The sequence below is a fragment of the Neofelis nebulosa genome, chromosome 1, assembly GCF_028018385.1.
Source record: "Neofelis nebulosa isolate mNeoNeb1 chromosome 1, mNeoNeb1.pri, whole genome shotgun sequence".
Taxonomy (NCBI): Eukaryota; Metazoa; Chordata; class Mammalia; order Carnivora; family Felidae; genus Neofelis; species Neofelis nebulosa.
This window is the reverse complement of record NC_080782.1, coordinates 143515139-143534422: the sequence shown is the minus strand read 5'-3', so window position 1 is coordinate 143534422 and position 19284 is coordinate 143515139. Positions and strand designations below refer to the sequence as shown.

General features: G+C 38.5%; 1 long non-coding RNA gene across 1 annotated transcript in view; it reads right to left on the bottom strand.

The window, feature by feature from the left end:
- Window positions 1-8134: 8134 nt before the first annotated feature.
- LOC131516867 (uncharacterized) overlaps window positions 8135-19284 on the bottom strand; it is a 206319-nt gene continuing 195169 nt past the window's right edge. The window contains exon 16 of the long non-coding RNA XR_009264277.1: window positions 8135-10669. This is a non-coding gene — a long non-coding RNA (uncharacterized LOC131516867). The remainder of the gene's footprint in view (window positions 10670-19284) is intronic.

Below are 19284 nucleotides of genomic sequence, written 5' to 3'. Positions count from 1 at the left end.
TGTGGGCAATGAAGACAGAGCGTGGAGAGGAGACTGGAAACCCAGGGGGGCAGCTGCGGGAATCTATGAGAAACATCATAGCATGAATCCCGAGCCAACTGTGACAAGAAACTGTACAGAAAACGGAACACGGCCTTATAATGGATGCGGCCCCGACAGAGGATCTGGAGTGGACTCCACGCTGACAGCAGAGAGCGCCACATGCAGGGCTCCACACAAGCCGCCTGATCATGACCTGAGCCAAAGTCAGAGGCTTAACCTGAGCACCCCCCAGGCACCCCTGCAGCATCTTTTCAAGAAGAAACAACAATTGGATTTATAAGCTCGACCACTTTGCGCTCCAAAGTGGCACTGACTGCCCACCCTTGAGCTTGGGACCCTCCTTGTATTTTTTCATCTTATTGCCATCCCCCCCGCCCCACACTGCCTTCCCTTACACCTGTGTCAGTGTTTGCTTAGAGTGACTGTTACAGGAAGGAGCCAGTGTATTCTCTGTGCCCCGCGCTCTGGGAGTGACATCTGAGAAATACAATAATGGGGCAGAGCCCTTTGGGTGCTTAGGTCTGGCATCTGTGCCAGTTTAACACTAGGTTTGAGTAGGAAATGTTGTTTCTCAAATTTCTTTGTGGGGGGAACCCTCTTCTGGCAGCAATGACTTATTCCTGAACTATCATCAACTTAACAACATTTTAGCTAAATGGGAGTGCAAACCTCTAAGTAGTATTAATGCCTTGAGCTAGGGTAACATACCAACATATGAACCTCCTTTACTAAGTAATGGGGATTAATAATGTGACAGATGAAAGTGATAATATGTAAAGTGTAGAGTTCTCTTTTGCCTTCTTGCTATTACGTACTACCAACTGCTACTTACTGGCCAGAGAAAGGATACAATGAACATTCTTCTTAATCCACAAGATTCCAGAACGGGACAACATGATTCAAAGATCTGGCTACAGTAAGAGTCACCTGTGAAATCTGCAACGTTGTCATGCTGACACGCAGAGAGTTCCAGAGCAGATGATAAAGAAATGATGTATAAATCCAAACTGAAATCTGTACCAAAAAATATGCTGCCTGTAATTCAAATGAAAGCAAGTTACATGTTTGTGAAAGAAACTAAACGGCACAGCAAAGAGAGACTAAGGCGGAAAAAGTTGCCTGAGAATATTAACGCAGGAGTTTTAGATGATTTGTTTACCTGCTAAGAGACTCATTTATGCCTGAAAGTAAAAAATATTTTACGTAAAAAAGATAATTGTCTACAACGGAGAATAAATTATTTCAGAATTCCCAACAGGAAGTAGAGCTGTCTTTGCCAAAAAATTAATATCGAAAGAACTTCAGAATGCCATGTGAATATTCAAAATTTTGTTCCTCTACGTTTATTCGATCATTCCTTTTTCTTTTAAACAGTAAAAGGTCCAACAGCGTACATCAGCAGAACTGGTCAGGCATGGGTTATAAATGATTATATTGTTTATTATTTACCACAGAATGTAGGGAATATATATATACCACAGAATAGAGGGAGAAGAACCAACTAGGAGCAGGGGATCCCAGAAACATATTTACAAAGAGGCTGCTCATAAGTTTAAAAATATTCCCAAGTTAAGAATACAAATTGTAGGGTAGCTGGGTGGTTCAGTAGATGCAGTGTCCAGCTCCTGATACGGGCTCCAGTCTTGATCTTGCAGTTGTGAGACTGAGCCCCACATCGGGCTCTGTGCTGAATGTGGAGAGCCTGCTTGGGATTCTCTGTCCCTCTCTCTCTGCCCCGCCCCCTCTCGTGCTCACTCTCTCGAAATAAATTAATTCATAAGTTTTAAAAATAATACAAATTATAAAATTCTTCAAGATACGGTGAAAGATCAGTGTATATAATTTCAACGTTTTTTTTTTATTTATTTTTGGGACAGAGAGAGACAGAGCATGAACGGGGGAGGGGCAGAGAGAGAGGGAGACACAGAATCGGAAACAGGCTCCAGGCTCCGAGCCATCAGCCCAGAGCCTGACGTGGGGCTCGAACTCACGGACTGCAAGATCGTGACCTGGCTGAAGTCGGACGCTTAACCGACTGCGCCATCCAGGCGCCCCTCAGTGTATATAATTTGAAGCAGTTGTAATACGGGGAGGTAACAATCTCTCTCGTGAGCTATTTGTTCATGCAGTCCTTGTCCCATTAACTCATGTAGGCCTGGGTTAAGGCAAAGGAATGAGATGAAAAATTCCCCATCAAGGATCTTTCTGTCTTTGGCAGCTGTCCTTAGCATATCCACGCACACGCACGTACACGTGCAAAATCTATAATTTCTTTCAGAGTGATCTCAAAATCTCTAAAACTCATCCATGGAATAGCATGCCAATTGTATGCTGGATTAAGAAATGACCAATCTGAAGAAGAAAAGGCAAGATCCCACCCTCCCACCAACTGACTCCATTAACCCAGACCAGAGTTTCGAACAAACACAAGTGGCTCAGCCTCGTCTACTGGGTACAAGAAGGAATACACACTATCGGGTGAGGATGTCATGCCCAGCCAAAGACCCAGAGAGCCCACCGAGCTGTCCAAGATTCTGACTTCCCCTGGCTCAGCTTGGTACCTTATGCTAACCAAGCTTCTACACACCCATACTTTTAAAGTAGGCTAGCTGCCCCAAAACTAAGCTTGCACAACCCTAAATGCCTTAGACCATTTTCTTTGTTAAGACAAAAGGTAGGAATACATTTACAAAATGAATTATCCCATGCTGTGGGTATGCCTGAGTGTGAAGTCTGCACTCTTTTCTATCTGTAGTAGACTTTAAACTGTAGATGCATGGCGGTGGGGGGGGGGGGGGGAGGCACATATTTTTTAAATACATGAACTTAGTCTCCATTACAAAGTTATAATTCCATCATTTGTTTTTATCTTCACCTTTGAACAAAACAGAAAATAATCTCCTATACTATCACTGACCCCACATTCTTTAATACATACATCCTGTCTTACTCTGTCCAAGCTGGTGTAACAAAACATCACTGGCTAGTAGCTTACTTCTCACAGTTCTGGGGGCCGGAAGTCTGAGATCAAGGTGCCAGTATGGTCGGGTACGGACTTGCTTTGGGGTTGTAGACTTCCCATCGTACCCTCACGTGGTGGAAGGGGTACTGTGGAAGGGCATTACTTCCATTCACCAGGGCTCCACCCTCGTGATCTCATCGCCCCCAGAGACCCCCACGTATTAAAACCATCAGCTTGGGGAGCTAAGACTTCAACATATCAATGTGGGGAAAGGGAATACACACAGTAAGATGTAGCAATTCCCTCATGTGTCCCAACTCTACAGTCTTACAAATTTACAGTGAATTAACGAAATTTCTATTTTATTTCTGATCTTAAAATGTCTCTGTAAACTAATACATATATAGCTGAACCACATAAAATTGAATCATATCCTTAAGCAAATGAATGAACTTCAAAAAAGATGGCCACTAACACCAGGAATATGTTAAAGAATGTTGACATTTCTGGCTAATGCGATAGAACAAGAAAATATGAAAACAAAGCATAAAGAAATCAGAAAGAAGGATAAAACGTCATTATTTATACCTACTGATGAGGCTCTTCTTGGACACAGAAATGACAGAAAAGAAATCAAATCAATAGGATAGTTCAATAAAGCAGCCTGTTGAAATTATATATGTAAAAATCAACCACATCACAATGTGCATATAATAAAGACATATAATGAAAACTATCATTAACAAAAACATGTACATAGGTTTAAGATTCAACAAAGTAATAATTATAAAATCTAGCAAAGATGAAGAAAATTACAAAAACATACTGACAAATGTAAAACAAGTGACTTAATTTAGTACTATTCTGTGATATTAAATAGGAAAACTAATTCCTATATTTTATAGAAATTTAAATTCTCCAAAAGTTAATCTGTAACTCTAAGTGCAATTCCAGTAAAACTTTTTTTTAAATTATTTTTAATGTTTTTATTTATTTTTGAGACAGAGAGAGACAGAGCATGAGCAGGGGAGGGGCAGAGAGAGGGGGAGACAGAGAATCTGAAGCAGGCTCTAGGCTCTGAGCTGTCAGCACAGAGCCTGATGTGGGGCTCGAACTCACAGAGTGTGAGATCATGACCTGAGCTGAAGTCGGACGCTCAACTGACTGAGCCACCCAGGTGCCCCTCCAGTAAAACTTTCAATAGTACTTTATTTTAATTTGATGGAGCTTCTCCTGCAGAAAATAAAATGAATTATCAAACTCTTTTAAAAATAAATAAATAAGAAATTGCCTTATTAGATACTAAAAGCTACCATAAAAATACAATAATTTAAAGCTCCAGTTATCAGCTTATATATATCAACCTAGGTTAATAGGCCTTTTCAAATGCCATGTGTGAAATATCACATGAATTAAAGAGTTAAATAGAAAATGAGCAGGCGTAAAGAAAATATTTCAAAAATCAATGACTATGTATCTATTTTAAGATGGGGAAAGACTTTTTAAATTGACATGTAAAGTCAAAATTTACACATGGTTATTAATAATTTTGATGGCATAAATTTAAATTTGCCATCAAAAAAGGAGTCTGAGCAATATTAAATGGCAAAAGCCATAACAAGACATACATCTTCCAATACGTGACAGACAAAAGTTAATACTTTCAATAAATAAATACAGCAAACATCCTAATAACAAAGCGATCGATAATGTACATGAATAAGAAACTTACCAAAGAAGAAAAACGAATAGCAATTACCATATTCAATCACAATAGCACTCTGAACTATAAATTAGGATGAGATACAATTTCATTCATTCATTTAACAGCTACTTATAAGGTACTGACCATGTGCCAGGAACTCTGTAGGTAACTGGTGCTCACAGTGTGGTCCCTGGACCAGGAGCATTAGCATCATTTGGGAACTTGATTGAAATGCAAATTCTTGGATCCTAGGATACACTTTCCAATCAGAAACTCTAGTAGTGGGGTCCAGCAATGATTGATTTGGTAAGCCTTCCACGTGATTGAGTCAGCTGCACACTTAGGTGTGAGACCCTCTGATTTAGGTGAACAAAAGAGACAAATATCCTTTTCCTTGAGGATCTTTATTTTAGTGGAGTGAGGCAGGACAAACAATAAATAAGTAACAAAACAAGTGAATGATGTATTTTGATCCAAGTAATGGAAAAAGCATAGGAGGAAGAGATTGGGAGTGTCAGGCAAGGACCAACCTATCATTTAAAAAGAGGGGCTCAGCTCTTATGTGGATCCTGAGAAACTTAACAGAAGACCATGGAGGAGGGGAAGGGAAAAAAAAGTTAGAGAGGGAGGGAGCCAAACCATAAGAGACTCTTAAAAAAAGAGAATAAACTGAGGGTTGATGGGGGGTGGGAGGGAGGGGAGGGTGGGCGATGGGTGTTGAGGACGGCACCTTTGGGATGAGCACTGGGTTTGTATGGAAACCAATTTGACAATAAATTTCATATTTAAAAATAAAAAAATAAAATAAATGAAAAGAGCCAATGGCTTGATGAAGATGAGGAATTTGGCCACAGAAGTACCTGAAAGAAAAACATTCCAGACAGACGAACAACCAGTGCAGAGGGTGCTGTGTGTTTGAGGATTCAGAAAGGAAATCATAAAGCAGAGAGTGAGAATAGAAAAGACTACCAGCAATAGGATCAGGAAGATTATGGTCCAGAGGCCAAACCATATTAAGGCTTACAACTAATTGCAAGGAGTGGCTTTCCTCTCAATGAAACAGGTCACCACTGCAGGTCTAAGAGCAGAGGTGTGGCATAACCTTTCTTAAAAATAACTCTGATAACTATTTTGAAAATAGACTACTGGGAGCAGGGGCAGGGTGGTGTCAACTCAAGGATGCCAGGCCATGGACTATTGGAGTAATTCAGGTGGGAAATGCTGCTGGCTTAGATCTAGATGGTAACACGGTGGTGCTGATGCGATGTGAGTTATAAGAAAAAGCCGAGAGAGAACAGTGACTCTAAGTTTTGAGCATGAGCAACTAAAAATTTAGGCTGAGCTGTCATCAACTGAGATTTTTACAAAAGCCTGTAAGGAGGGGTGCTTGGGTGGCTCAGTCAGTCAAGAGTCTGACTTTGGTTCAGGTCATGATCTCTCAGTACCTTGAGATTGAGCCCCATGTTGGGCTCCCTGCTGGCAGTGTGGATCCTGCTTGGAATTCTCTCTCTCTCTCTGCCATTCCCAGCACACTCTCTCTGTCTCTATCTCTCAAAGTAAATAAATAAACCTTAATATATATATATGTATACATACACATATATATACGTGTATATATAATATAAATATATATATTCAAATACAAACATAATTTGTATATATATAACATATACATATAATATACATACATGTATAAATATATAATACATAACATATATATGTAAATACAAATATAATTTGTATTAAAATAATTAATATATCAATTAATACTAATTAATATTTAAATAATGTAATTTCTATAATATTGTAATAATATATTAATACAAGTTATATATATTATTTCATTATATATAATTGTGTATATATGTATATATATATATATATACATACATACACACATACACACACATATATATATAATGAAAAGCAAGGAGAAAAACATGGGGTCTACTAACACTTAGGAGAGGACGCAAGTGTGCTGAAATCACCACAGTACCCAAATCTTATACTATGTGGTGTATATGTAACACTTCTTTCTCTGGGCCATATCGGCCTTCCTGCAGACAGTGTGAATTAAGGATTAGAGCTCAAAGTAGGCAAGGGTGCCCAGCAGATGGAAAGTGTTGTAGCAAACACATGCTTGCTGTCGGAAACGTTTAGGGGGCTCTTACTTCTGGCCCCTGACTGTAACTTGCCATAAACTTGCAGAGGTTATTTTTGTTTGTTGTTTCTTTAGTTTTCTAAAATAGCAAAGGAAATCCATATTACAAGCAGCAAAGGAGACTACCAAGAAGAGAATTGTAGGAGCAAAATTGACACTGTGTGTTACTGTGGAAGTAAAAAAAGTGTATCAAAGAAGAATGATGAATTATATCAAATGCCGCTGATAAGTCAAATCAAGTGGATTGAGAATTCATTACTGGGCTCTTCAGTGAGCTGGTCCCTGGTGGTCCCTTCCCAAAGCAGTTTTGACAGAGTGGTATGAAAGAATCTGAACAGACTGCAAGGAGAAGAGGAGGAACAGAATTGGAGACCATATGTATACACAGCCTTGTTCAAGGAATTTTGCTGTAAAGGGGAGCAAAGAAATGGGGTGTAAAGGGTGTAATGGGGTAATGGGTGGGGGAGAAAGGAATAGATTTTTTTTAAGATTGGAAAAGTTATAGGATTAGTGTGTTCTTCAAGGGATAATCCCACGGGGGGGTGGGGCATTTATGATGTAGGAGACGAATTATTGGTACAGTATTCTAGAGTACATGAGATGGGACAGCTTTTGTGCACAAATGTGAGGGTCCAGGCTTGATGAAGCAACTCAGAGAGTTCATGTTATGAAATGTGAGAAGACAGCATGTGGTGCTGGGGGGCTGTGGGATCTCTCTTCCCATTTCAACTTTCTCAGGAAAATGGGAAGCAAGGACATCTGGGAAGGGGGTTGAACTTAGAGGGTAAGGAGCTAGAAGAAAGTGCAAGATGAGGAAGGAGAGTGGGCAAAGTGCTGGATCCTGGCGGGCAGGGGCATATGAGGTTTGCACACACTGAGAGGGTGGCAGAGTTCTGTTTTTGTGTTTTGTTCTGTGTTTTCTCTAGCCACATTCCTTTACACAGGTGCAGAGTGGATCTGGGGGCTGGATTGTGCCTGCATTGTAGTTTTGCCAAATGAGTCTGATAAAGCAAGAGGGGTTCGAGGGCATCGGGGATGTTTGCAAAAGGATATGATGAGAAAGGCTGACCATGACGTATACTTAAAAAGAAGGACACCGAGACAGTTCCAAGAAGATAAACACATGCTGTAGGAACAACCTGAACTCTGACTCCACTTTTATATGAGATAGCATTTGAGAACAAAAATGTATTCATTTTCTTTCCAACATAGAATATATTATTCCTATACAATAACCTTCACAGAACCCATTTTGAAATGCCACTTTAGGTTTATGATACGCATTTATTTCCAACAACACCCCTTCATGCAAAAGAAGCAGACAATGAAGAGATAAGCATACAAATATCACAATGAAAGAATTGCTCTTTTTAAAAACAGCCACTCTCAATTTCTACAAGGCACTATATTTTCCTTCTCTTCATTCAGCATGGAATAATATTCACTGATGTTCTTTCTCTAAAGGTAACTTTGTACATTTGTATATTCTCCACCCACCCCCCCCACCCCCGCCGCCATGATTCCAATCTTATTTTCATCAGCAAAGTTGTTAATAGAAGTTCCAGGAACTTATTTTTTCTTCACTGCACACTGAGAAGACATCACAGGAAAATTGTTCCACCACATAAATACACCTCACAGTGTCTAATGCTGTCCAATTCTTACAGTCACCGCTGACTTAGCTACATATAATATGGCTGCAGCTCACATACACCCACCTGTGGAGTAAAAAAGCAGCTTATCCCCCCAAGAGGGTATCGGACTCAGATGAATAGGCCCATGTTCACACAATGCCGATGTGTTATCAGAATCATCTTATCATTGGACTTAAAAAAACATTTTAACACATTATATTTCAGAAAGCTACAATCTTATGTCAGATAGGTAGATAGACAAATGAGAATTTCTTGCATTCTAGAATTGCAGTTCAATCCTTTTGAAGTTTTTATGTTGGCTTCTTTTTCTCTTTCCATCTAGACAATCCCTTATGCCCATATGTGTTTATGGCACAAATCTATTTGTGTATAATGTCTCCCTCTGCTCCACTGTCACCCCGCATATGTTAGACGACAATGCCTGTGTGCGGGAGGGATCTTTGTGAACTGGACTACAACTAGAAAGAACATTCACGCTGAGTACAAGAGGAAGGGGGAAAAAATAGTCATCATTTAAAAGGAAGCAATGATCTCTACACTGCATTTTATTTCTCTTTACCTGGAAAAATCTGAACAAAATTGGAAACAATGTTCTACAGACTTCTGGAGCTTGTTAAAAGGGAAAACCAAAGACATTTGTTAGTTAGTTCTTTTTTTTTAATGTTTATTTATTTTTGAGAGAGACAGAGACAGAATGCGAGTGGGGGTGAGGCAGAGAGAGAGGGAGACACAGAATCTGAAGCAGGCTCCAGGCTCTGAGCTGTCAGCACAGAGCCCGACGTGAGGCTCAAACTCACAAGCTGTGAGATCATGACCTGAGCCCAAGTCAGACACTCAACCAACTGAGCCACCCAGGGGCCCCAGTTAGTTCTTTTTTAATCACAGATACTACCCCGTTATCATTTGTTGCTGTGACTTAACATACTAAAAGAGAGAAATTCAAAACATTATAAAGTAAGGTTTCAAAAAATTTTGGGGTGCCTGAGTGGCTCAGTTGGTTAAGTGTCTGGATCCTGACTGTGTCTCCGGTAATGATCTCATGGTTGGTGAGTTCAACCCCGCTTTGGGCTCTGTGCTGACAGTGTGGAGCCTGCTTGGGATTCTCTGTCTCCCTCTCTCTCTGCCTCTTCCCTGCTTGCACTCTTTCTGTCTCTCAAAAATAAATAAATAAACTTAACCAAAAGAATTTTTTTTTTTAAATTAAAAATAAAAATAAAATCAAACTGGCCTCTCTTTTTCTGCATAAGAGAAGATGAGTCTTTCATGACACGGTTGACAGCGTGAAGCGTGGTGCATGTAGAAAAAAGAGCACCACGATAAACATTCACAATATCGTTACCACGCTGTTGATCAGCTTGTAAGCTAATTTCAAGGGTAAAATGTGGGTCTGGGATTTATGTCTTGTATAAAAAATAATCAACTTTCATTATTTCTGTGAGTCATAGCATTTTAATTTTTTCTAATTAGATGTGATTACTATTCTTCCTCACAGCAGGATGGCAAAGAAGCGTAAAAAACACAAGGCGCCACATACATAAGGGGGAAAATGACACAAAGGAAAACTAAGGACGTCGTTAGTAAATAAGAGAGCTTTTTTGTTCTCAGGTGGCAGTGGCCATTCCCTTGGTGGGAAAAATGGACACAGTGACAGAGAATGGTGGGTAATTATTCTCTTTTTAAAATATTCTTTTGCAACATGTGGATCAAGGTCCAAGGACAGAAATCATTTCCAAGTGGAGAACAAAATAATGTCAGAGTTCACACATTTTGATTAGGGTTATTCAGCTGATCAGAATAAATTGTCTTCTAAATATTACGAATCATGTAGTTTTTCACCAAATAGTCTTCTCTTTCTTCTATCTGTACCTTCTGGTAAATGGAAACCAGACCATTCTATAGAAATCAAAGAAGACACCTTCCAAATCCAAAAGAATCAAAGATGTGAAGTTCTAACTGCAACATTGAGAAATGTTCCCCTAAAGATCCATCACAGAAGCAAAAGGTACATGAAAGATTCCTGATGCCCTCATTCTTCATTTAATGATGTGTTTTATCAAAATTATTTATTCACATAGAGAAATTCTTTACATATATGTTCTTTTGTGGGTGAGTTCGTCAAGGAGTACTTTCTTCCTATGTAGGTTCTGCAAAATCAGTTGTGAAAGTAGGTTAATTGGTAAAATTAGGTTCAGACAACACAAACGTAAGGAGTTATTTCACAATTGCACAGTCTGCTTGTCATACAAATCATACAATTCTTTTGTGGAAAATGATCTGTTTTGATACCCGGATTAACTACTTAAGCTGTCTACACTGATCAAATCAACTGGAAAACGTTCATTTTAATTCTCTTCTTCCCTTTATGTTCTGCAGAGAACAGAAAAAGTCAATAAACCAAAATAGTTACGTTTTACTAATTAATTTTATAAAGATTCACCTTTTAAATGCTGTTTTATGTGGTTCAATCTGCATGACATGAAATTGGAAATTTTATACGAATATATTTCACAACATAAGAGAATAATCCCCCAGGTCATTATTTTATTCCCAAATTTATGGCTCCCAAACCCAGATAAATCCTGGACAGGCAACAAAGATTACCCAGATTACCAAAGTTTTCCTAATTGGCAATTCATAACTTCCAGCTGCTCTGAACAAAACCTATCACCCATTGAAATGTTGACATTTTCTGCCTCATTAAAATCTTCTGCAATATTCTGTGTGAATAGATTGTTCAATTAGCCATTATTTCTGAAGATATACAGAGAGGTGATAAATGATTAGGACGCCAAATACAATTTGTGGTGTCAAAGCAAGCCTATTTTTACTGTATCCAGTATATTCATTATTAGACCACATTGGACTCAGATCATGATGGTCAGGTAGAGTTTGTTATCCCATGGAACACATTACATTTTGTACCTTAAAATGGAATTTTGTTATGGTTTTGGCTTTCCTTCCCATGAAATCATCATTCTTCTCTTTTACATATTTTCACAATTACTAAAGAATTTTAAGCATTTTTTTTCCAAGTAAGCTCTAGGCCCAACATGGGGCCTGCACTCACAACCCAACATCAAGAGTCTCATGCTTTCCTGACTGAGCCAGCCAGTCTCCCCCATGTTAAGGATCTTCTATAACCAAATTAGCAGATCTTCTTACAAATCCCTTGATAAAATTTTAGTGACTTCAATATAATTTACTTTTATGTTGGGCAAAATCTGTACAATAATGGGTGACTGCATTTTTTGTGCACCCACCGTATGGATCTCATCACTGTAGAGATAGATGTGCATAAAAGATAAAGATCACTAATTAGTAATTTCTGGATTTGGGGTCTATGCTGTAAAATGTAAGAGAGAATTTCCCAGAATAAAAAAAAGGAATTACACTTAATGGGAGTCTGACTCACACAACTCCAACCCATTTTTTATCCATTAAAAAAAATATATTTCGTTATATATCAAAATTAATAAAATCAACATGGGCCCCTGGGTGGCTCAGTCGGTTAGGCATCTGACTTCGGCTCAGGTCACGATCTCACGGTCCATGGGTTCGAGCCCCGCGTCTGGCTCTGGGCTGATGGCTCAGAGCCTGGAGCCTGCTTCGGATTCTGTGTCTCCCTCTCTCTCTGCCCCTCCCGCATTCATGCTCTGTCTCTCTCTGTCTCAAAAATAAATAAACGTTAAAAAATTAAAAAAAATAAAATAAAATCAACATAAAAATACATTTTGTAGAGAAGTATCTGTTTTCAGCTACCATAAAGTCACAGCCCTTGGCATGATGGTACCTATGATACAAGGGTAAAATATGTCCACAATATTTAAGGTTTGTATAGGTAGGGTTTTTTTTTTTTCCTGATGACTAAAATACTACAATTGTTATACAGTCAGAGAGCGCATTAAGCCATAATATATTCCATATTTACATAGTATGTTTAGGGGTTCTAAGTATTTCTGACAGGGAGACTATTCCACATTTGCTAATGTTTTACTTCACTAACTTCTAATCTTATTTAAGAGCAACAAATAACTACAATAATTTTTGTAGTGATATGTATTTATCACTTCTATTTTTTTTTCTACCAAATTCTTGGAGTTCCTTTAACCCATCCCCTTGGGGAGGGGTTAATGTAGGACTCTAAGGAAACAACATGGACGATATTACAATAAAAAGAATATGAAAATCTAAAATACTGGGTTCAGGTGGTCTCTTCTTGAGTCTGGTTCTACTAATAAAGTCAAATAAGTCATAAAGATTCACCTTTCCTCAACATTTTCTTCATGGTATGTAACAGGAACATAATAGTATTTCTTACAGGGGTGCCTGGGTGGCTCAGTTGGTTAAGCATCCAACTTCAGCTCAGGTCATGATCTCACAGTTCATGGGTTCCAGCCCCGCATGGAGCTGCCAGCTCAGAGCCTGGAGCCTGCTTCAGATTCTGTGTGTGTCTCTCTCTCTCACTCTGCCCCTCCCCTGCTTGTCTGCGTGCTCTTTCAAAAATAAATAAGCATTTCTAATAAAATAAAATTAAAAAATAATATTTCTTACAACGCAATACAAATATAATTCTATTGACATGTAAAAATAAATTTTTGCTGATGCTTTTAGATGAAATCCATCTATTCCAGACAGAAGAGTATTTGTGCTTCACTCCATTCTAATGGCAACCAGTGTATTGTAACGGCATTTGGACATACTCGGATATTTAAAGGTGAGGCTAATTTTCATACGTGGCTTTAGAAAACCATTTCTTCATAACTTTCAGTACCAGATCACCTTCCACATGTTTTTATTACCTATGTTTAAGATCTAAGGTCATGACTATCAAAGCCAGTGCCTGGTTGCTATATTGTGCTCCCTTGATATTTCATCTACAAATAACCCACCTTTCTCCTTTCTACGGGTCTGTACTGTAAGGCAATGCAGCATAGAGTATATTGAACTCCATGATACAACAGACTGCTCCACAAAGCCAAACGCTGAGTTCTCCTTATAAGGAAGTTCTCTACCTGAACATTCCCTTTGCTATTAAACCTGGAAGTCCCAACCTCCGGTGCAGATGCTGATTAGCTTGCACAGAGTTATACTTTGGATTCAAGTAGCCATATTTTGGGAGGCCATCCCTGCTCTACCAATGTCTCATCTGGCATCTTCAAAACTTTACAGCTTTATTGAGGTATAATGGACACATAAAACACTGTATATATTTAAAGACCATAATTTGATTAGTTTTGACATATGTATACACTCGTGAGATCATCACCACCCTTATGATGAACGTTGTCTATCATACCCACAGTTTCTTTGAGCCCCTTTTCTATCAATCTTTACTGCCCTTCCACGACTCCCCCCCAACCCCACCCCAGGCAACCAATGATCTGCTTTACATCACATGGACTAATTTTCATTCTCTAAAATTATATATAAGTGGAATCATATGATACTTAATCATTTTTGTAGGTAGGTGCTTAGCTTCTTTTACACAGCATAATTATTTAGAGACTCATTTATAATGTTGTGTATTTTAAAAGTTCACTGTTTTGGGGGTGCCTGGGTGGCTCAGTCATTTAAGCAACTGACTCTTGATTTCAGCTCAAGGCATGATCTCTGCGTTCGTGAGACTAAGCCCAGAGTCAGGCTCTGCCCTGACAGTGTGGAGTGTGCTCAAGATTCTCTCTTCCTCTCTCTCTGAGCTACCCCCCACCCCCACTCAGTCGTATGCTCTCCCTCTATCTCTCTCAAAATTAATAAGCATTTTTTAACTGTTGAAAAAAATAAAAGTTCACTCTTTTTAAATCATTGATTATTTTTCCATCATATGGATATACCACAAGGCATTTATCCATTTACCTCCTGATGGGTATATGGGTTGTTTCCAGTTTTTAGCTATTAAAAATTAAAGCTGCAGGGCACCTGGGTGACTCAGTCAGTTAAGCGTCCAACTCTTGGTTTCAGCTCAGGTCACGAACTCATGGTTAACGGGTTTGAGCCTTGCATCAGGCAGCATGCTGTTGGTACAGAGCCTGCTTGGGATTCTCTCTCTCCCTGTCTCTCTGCCCCTTCCCCGCTCTCTCTCTCTCTCTCTCTCTCTCTGTCCCTCTCCCAAAAATAAATAAATAAACTTAAATTTAAAAAAAATTACAGTTCCGGGCGCCTGGGTGGCGCAGTCGGTTAAGCGTCCGACTTCAGCCAGGTCACGATCTCGCGGTCCGTGAGTTCGAGCCCCGCGTCAGGCTCTGGGCTGATGGCTCGGAGCCTGGAGCCTGTTTCCGATTCTGTGTCTCCCTCTCTCTCTGCCCCTCCCCCGTTCATGCTCTGTCTCTCTCTGTCCCAAAAATAAATTAAAAATGTTGAAAAAAAAAATTAAAAAAAAAAAAAATTACAGTTCCTATGAACATTTATGCAAATCTTCATGCAGTCAAATGTTTTCATTTCTCTTGGATAAATGCTTAGGAGTAGAATATCTGTGTCATCTAGTAGGTATGCTTTTTGCTTTTCAAGAAATTGGCAAACTTTTTTCCAAAATGGTTCACCATTTACATCCCCATCTGGGTGTATGAGAATTTCAGTTCTTTCGGGTCATTACCCACTCTTAAAATAGTGTTTTAATATTAGGGATTCTAGAAGCTTTATATGAACAACTCTTTGGGGTTTTAATTTACATTTCCATAAAGAACTCTGAATATTGAGCAACCTATAAAGTATTAATATGATATCCATATATCTTCTTCAGTAAAGTAGTCAAATCTTTTAGCGATTTTTAAATTAGGTTTTTGTCATATTAATTTTGAATTGTAAGTGTTCTCTACATAGCCTAAATGTAAGCCCTTGGTCAAATACCTATTTTAATAACATTTTTCCCAATGACTTGTCTTTTTATTTCTGTAAAAGTGTCCTATAAAGAACAAATGTTTTAGTTTCAGTGAAGTTCTATTTAATCACTTTTTTCTACAGTTCATGCATTTGATGTTCAGTGTAACATATCCTGGCTAAATCTAAGCCAATCTGGCTTTCTGTTGCTTAATGTTAGTATGTCACATATTATCTTATCCTTTTACTTTTAACTTATTTGTGCCTTTACACTTAAAATGTGTGTCTTGTAGGCAGACTGCAATTTAACTTCTAATTTTAATTTTAAAGACTTGCTTTTTAAATTTAATATATGGCTCTATGCCCTTTAATTGGACTGTCCAGCCATATGCATATTACATAGCTATTGATAGGATTGTGGTTAATGCGACTATCTTGTTTATTATTTTTTATGTGCCCCACTTACTTTTTGTTCCATTTTCTCTCCTGTTCAGTCTTCTTTGGATAAAATATTTTTATTATCCCATTTTATCTCCTTTATTGATCTAACAGCTATACCTTGTGGACTTGTTTTTGTTTATTGGTTTGTTTTGGTTTTTTAGTGGATGCCTTGGAGATTTTACTGTATCTCTTTAACTTACCGTAGTCTACTTTCAATAAAAGGACCTTACCATGATACACTTACATTCCTCTTGAGGAATGACTCGTCTCCCAGCCTCTGCTCTCTTATAGTCAAGAGAACAAACACGCTTCTATGTACTTCTGCATACATTATAAATTCCAAAATTCAGCCCTGTTAATTTTATTTTTTTAATATTTATTTCTGGGAGAGAGACAGAAACTGAGTGTGAGCGGGGGAGGGGCAGAGAGAGAGGGAGACACAGAAGCAGGCTCCAGGCTCCCAGCTGTCAGCCTGATGAGGGGATCGAACCCATGAACCACAAGATCATGACCACAAGATCATGACCTGAGCAGAAGTCAGACACCCAACCCACTGAACCATCCAGGCGCCCCTCAGCCTTGTTAATTTTAAACACTGCACTATATTGTAAAGAGATTTGTAAAATGAAACAAAAACACAGCTTTTATATCATTGTATCATTTCCAGTGCTAGTCCTTCCTTTATGTAAACTGGGATTTGTATCTGGTAACATTTTTCTTCTGTCCAAAGGATTACCTTTACCATTTTTAGAGTAAAAGTCTAACAGTAATTAACACGTTCAGCTTTTGTATGTCTGAAGGAGGCTTTGTTTCTTCTTCCTTTTGAAAGATACTTTCACTGGACATAGAATTCTAGGTTGACATGTTTTTGTTTGTTTAAATATCTCAAAAAGGTTGCTGTATTTTTTTCTGGCTTCTGTTATGAAAAAATTGGCTCTTGTTCTTACCCTTGTGCTCTGGACACAATGTATCTTTTCTTAAGTGTTTTTAAGATTTTCTCCTTGTGACTGGTTATAAACAATTTGAATAGAAATTTTATGGTACAGTTTCATTTTTGGTTTTATCCGTAGTAACAACTTGCTGAAATTTTTGGACCTCTGAGTTTATTATCTTTATCAACTTTAGAAAAATTCTGGCCACTGTTTTTTAACTAATAAACTTTATTTTGGGGAGAAGTTTTAGGTTCACGGCAAAATTGAGAAGCAAATGAAGAAACATCCCACATAGCCTCCTGTTCATTCCCCCACTATGGACTTGCCACACCAGATTGCTACATTTGTTGCAATCAGTGAATCCACATTGACACATGGTTATCATTGGAGTTTAATCTTCACTGTAGTATCACTCAAAATAGTTTCACTGTCCTAAAAATCCCCTTTGTTATGCTAGTTTATTCCTTCCTAGGATGGAACCACTGGTGACCACTCATCTTTTTACTGTCTCCACAGTTTTGCCTTTTCCAGAATACCATGTAACTGGAATCATACAGTATGTAGCCTTTCAGAGTGACTTCTTTCACTTAGAAATACACATTTAGTTTTTTTTTCCCATGTCTGGCTTGATAGGTCATTTCTTTTTAGCTGAATAATATTCCATTGCCTGGAGGGACCACAGTTTATTTATCTACTCATCTATTTTCCAGTTTGGGGAAATTGTAAATAAAGCTTCTATAAACATCTCTGTGCAGGGTTTTGTGTGGAAATAAGTTTTCGTTCATCTGGATAAACATCAGAGAGTGCAGTTGCTGGATTGTATGGTAACAATATGTTCAGTTTTGTAAGAAACTGCCAAACTGTCTTCTAAAGTGGTTGTACCATTTTTTTCATTCCCACCAGAAGTGAATGAGAGTTTGCATTATTCCACATCCTCATCAGCATTTGTTGTTGCCATTTTGGGGGGTTCTAGCCATTGGTTGGTGTGCATGTTGAATGTCTTTTCATATGCTTACTTCCCATCTGTATATCTTCTTGGGGGAGGTGTCTGTTCATCTCCTTTGCCCATTTTTAAATCTGGTTGCTCAGTTTCTTAGAGTTGAGTTCTATGAGTTCTGTGTGTATTTTGAATAACAGTACTTTATCAGTTGTGTCTTTTACAGATGTTTTCTCCTAATCTATGGCTTGTCTTCTCATTCTTTAGAGCCGTTATTTTTCAAATAGTTTTCCTGTACTAACCCCCTCTGTTTGGGGAATTCTCTGTTACATTTACCTTAAAACACCTGAAGTCATCCCAGAGCTGATATGGTTCACCTTTTATTTTTTAAGTTTTTTTTTAATGCTTATTTTATTTTTGAGAGAGACAGAGCATGAGCAGGGAAGGGGCAGAAAGAGAGGGAGACACAGAATCTGAAGCAGGCTCCAGGCTCTGAGCTGTCAGCACAGAGCCGGATGCAGGGCTCGAACTCACAAACTGTGAGATCATGACCTGAGCCGAAGTCAGACACTTAACCGACTGAGCCACCCAGGTGCCCCATCTTTTGTTTATTTTTAAGTTTAGATGGTTTCTTTTCTTCTTTCATGTCCTCATATTCACTTATCTTTTCCTCAACAATGTGTGATCTGCTAGTTAATCTAGCATAGTTAGTTATCATAGTTAGCATAGTTAGCATAGTTAGTTATTGCTAGTTAATCTAGCAATAGTTAATCTACTATTAGTTTCCTCTAGTGCATTTTTCATCTCAGACTTTGTATTTTTTATCTAAAAGTTTGAGTAGCACCTTTTTCATATCTTCCATATATTTCTTTCATATGGTCATTCTTTCCTCTACCTTCTTGAATATATGGAGTCTATTTATAATAAATCTTAATCTCTATGCCCATTTTTATACTGTCTGTGTCATCTTTCTCTCTTTCTGTTAATTTTTCTCCTCATTACAGGTTGCCTTTCCTTGCTTCTTTGCCTGACAAGTAATTTTAGATGAGAGGCCAAACTTTGCAAATTTCATCTTATTGAGTGTTGGGTATTTTTCTATACCTTTAAATATTCTTGAGTTTTATCCCGAAGTGCAGCTAAGTTACTAATAAACAGTTTAAGCCTTTCAAGGTTCTACTTCAAGCTTTGTTGGGTGAAACCACAACAGCTTTTAGTCTAGAACCAACTCTGATGTCCACACAATATAGGGTTTCTCTAAGCTATCTAGAAAAACACGAGGCCTTCCTTGCCCTGTACAAGCTTTGTGAGTTGTTCAATCTTCCCTTTCCAGTAGTTCTTTCCCTGTCCTCAAATAGTCTCCTCAGATGCATGCACTGATCACTATCAGCTGAGGACCCAGGGTGAGTTGGGAGCCTTGAGATCTCCAGAGCTCGCTCTCTGTGCACCTCTCATGTGGGGAGCAGCTCTCTTCTCCAATATTCTTCCCTGAAAATTTCAGCCACCTGGGCTTAGCAAAATTTTGAAGTCTATCTCTCCTAACTCAGGGAGACTTCTGGACTCTATCTATCTTTCCCCTTCCTGTGCTATGGCATGGAAACTCTCTCTAGGAAGGAAGGTAGGACAATCATAGATACTT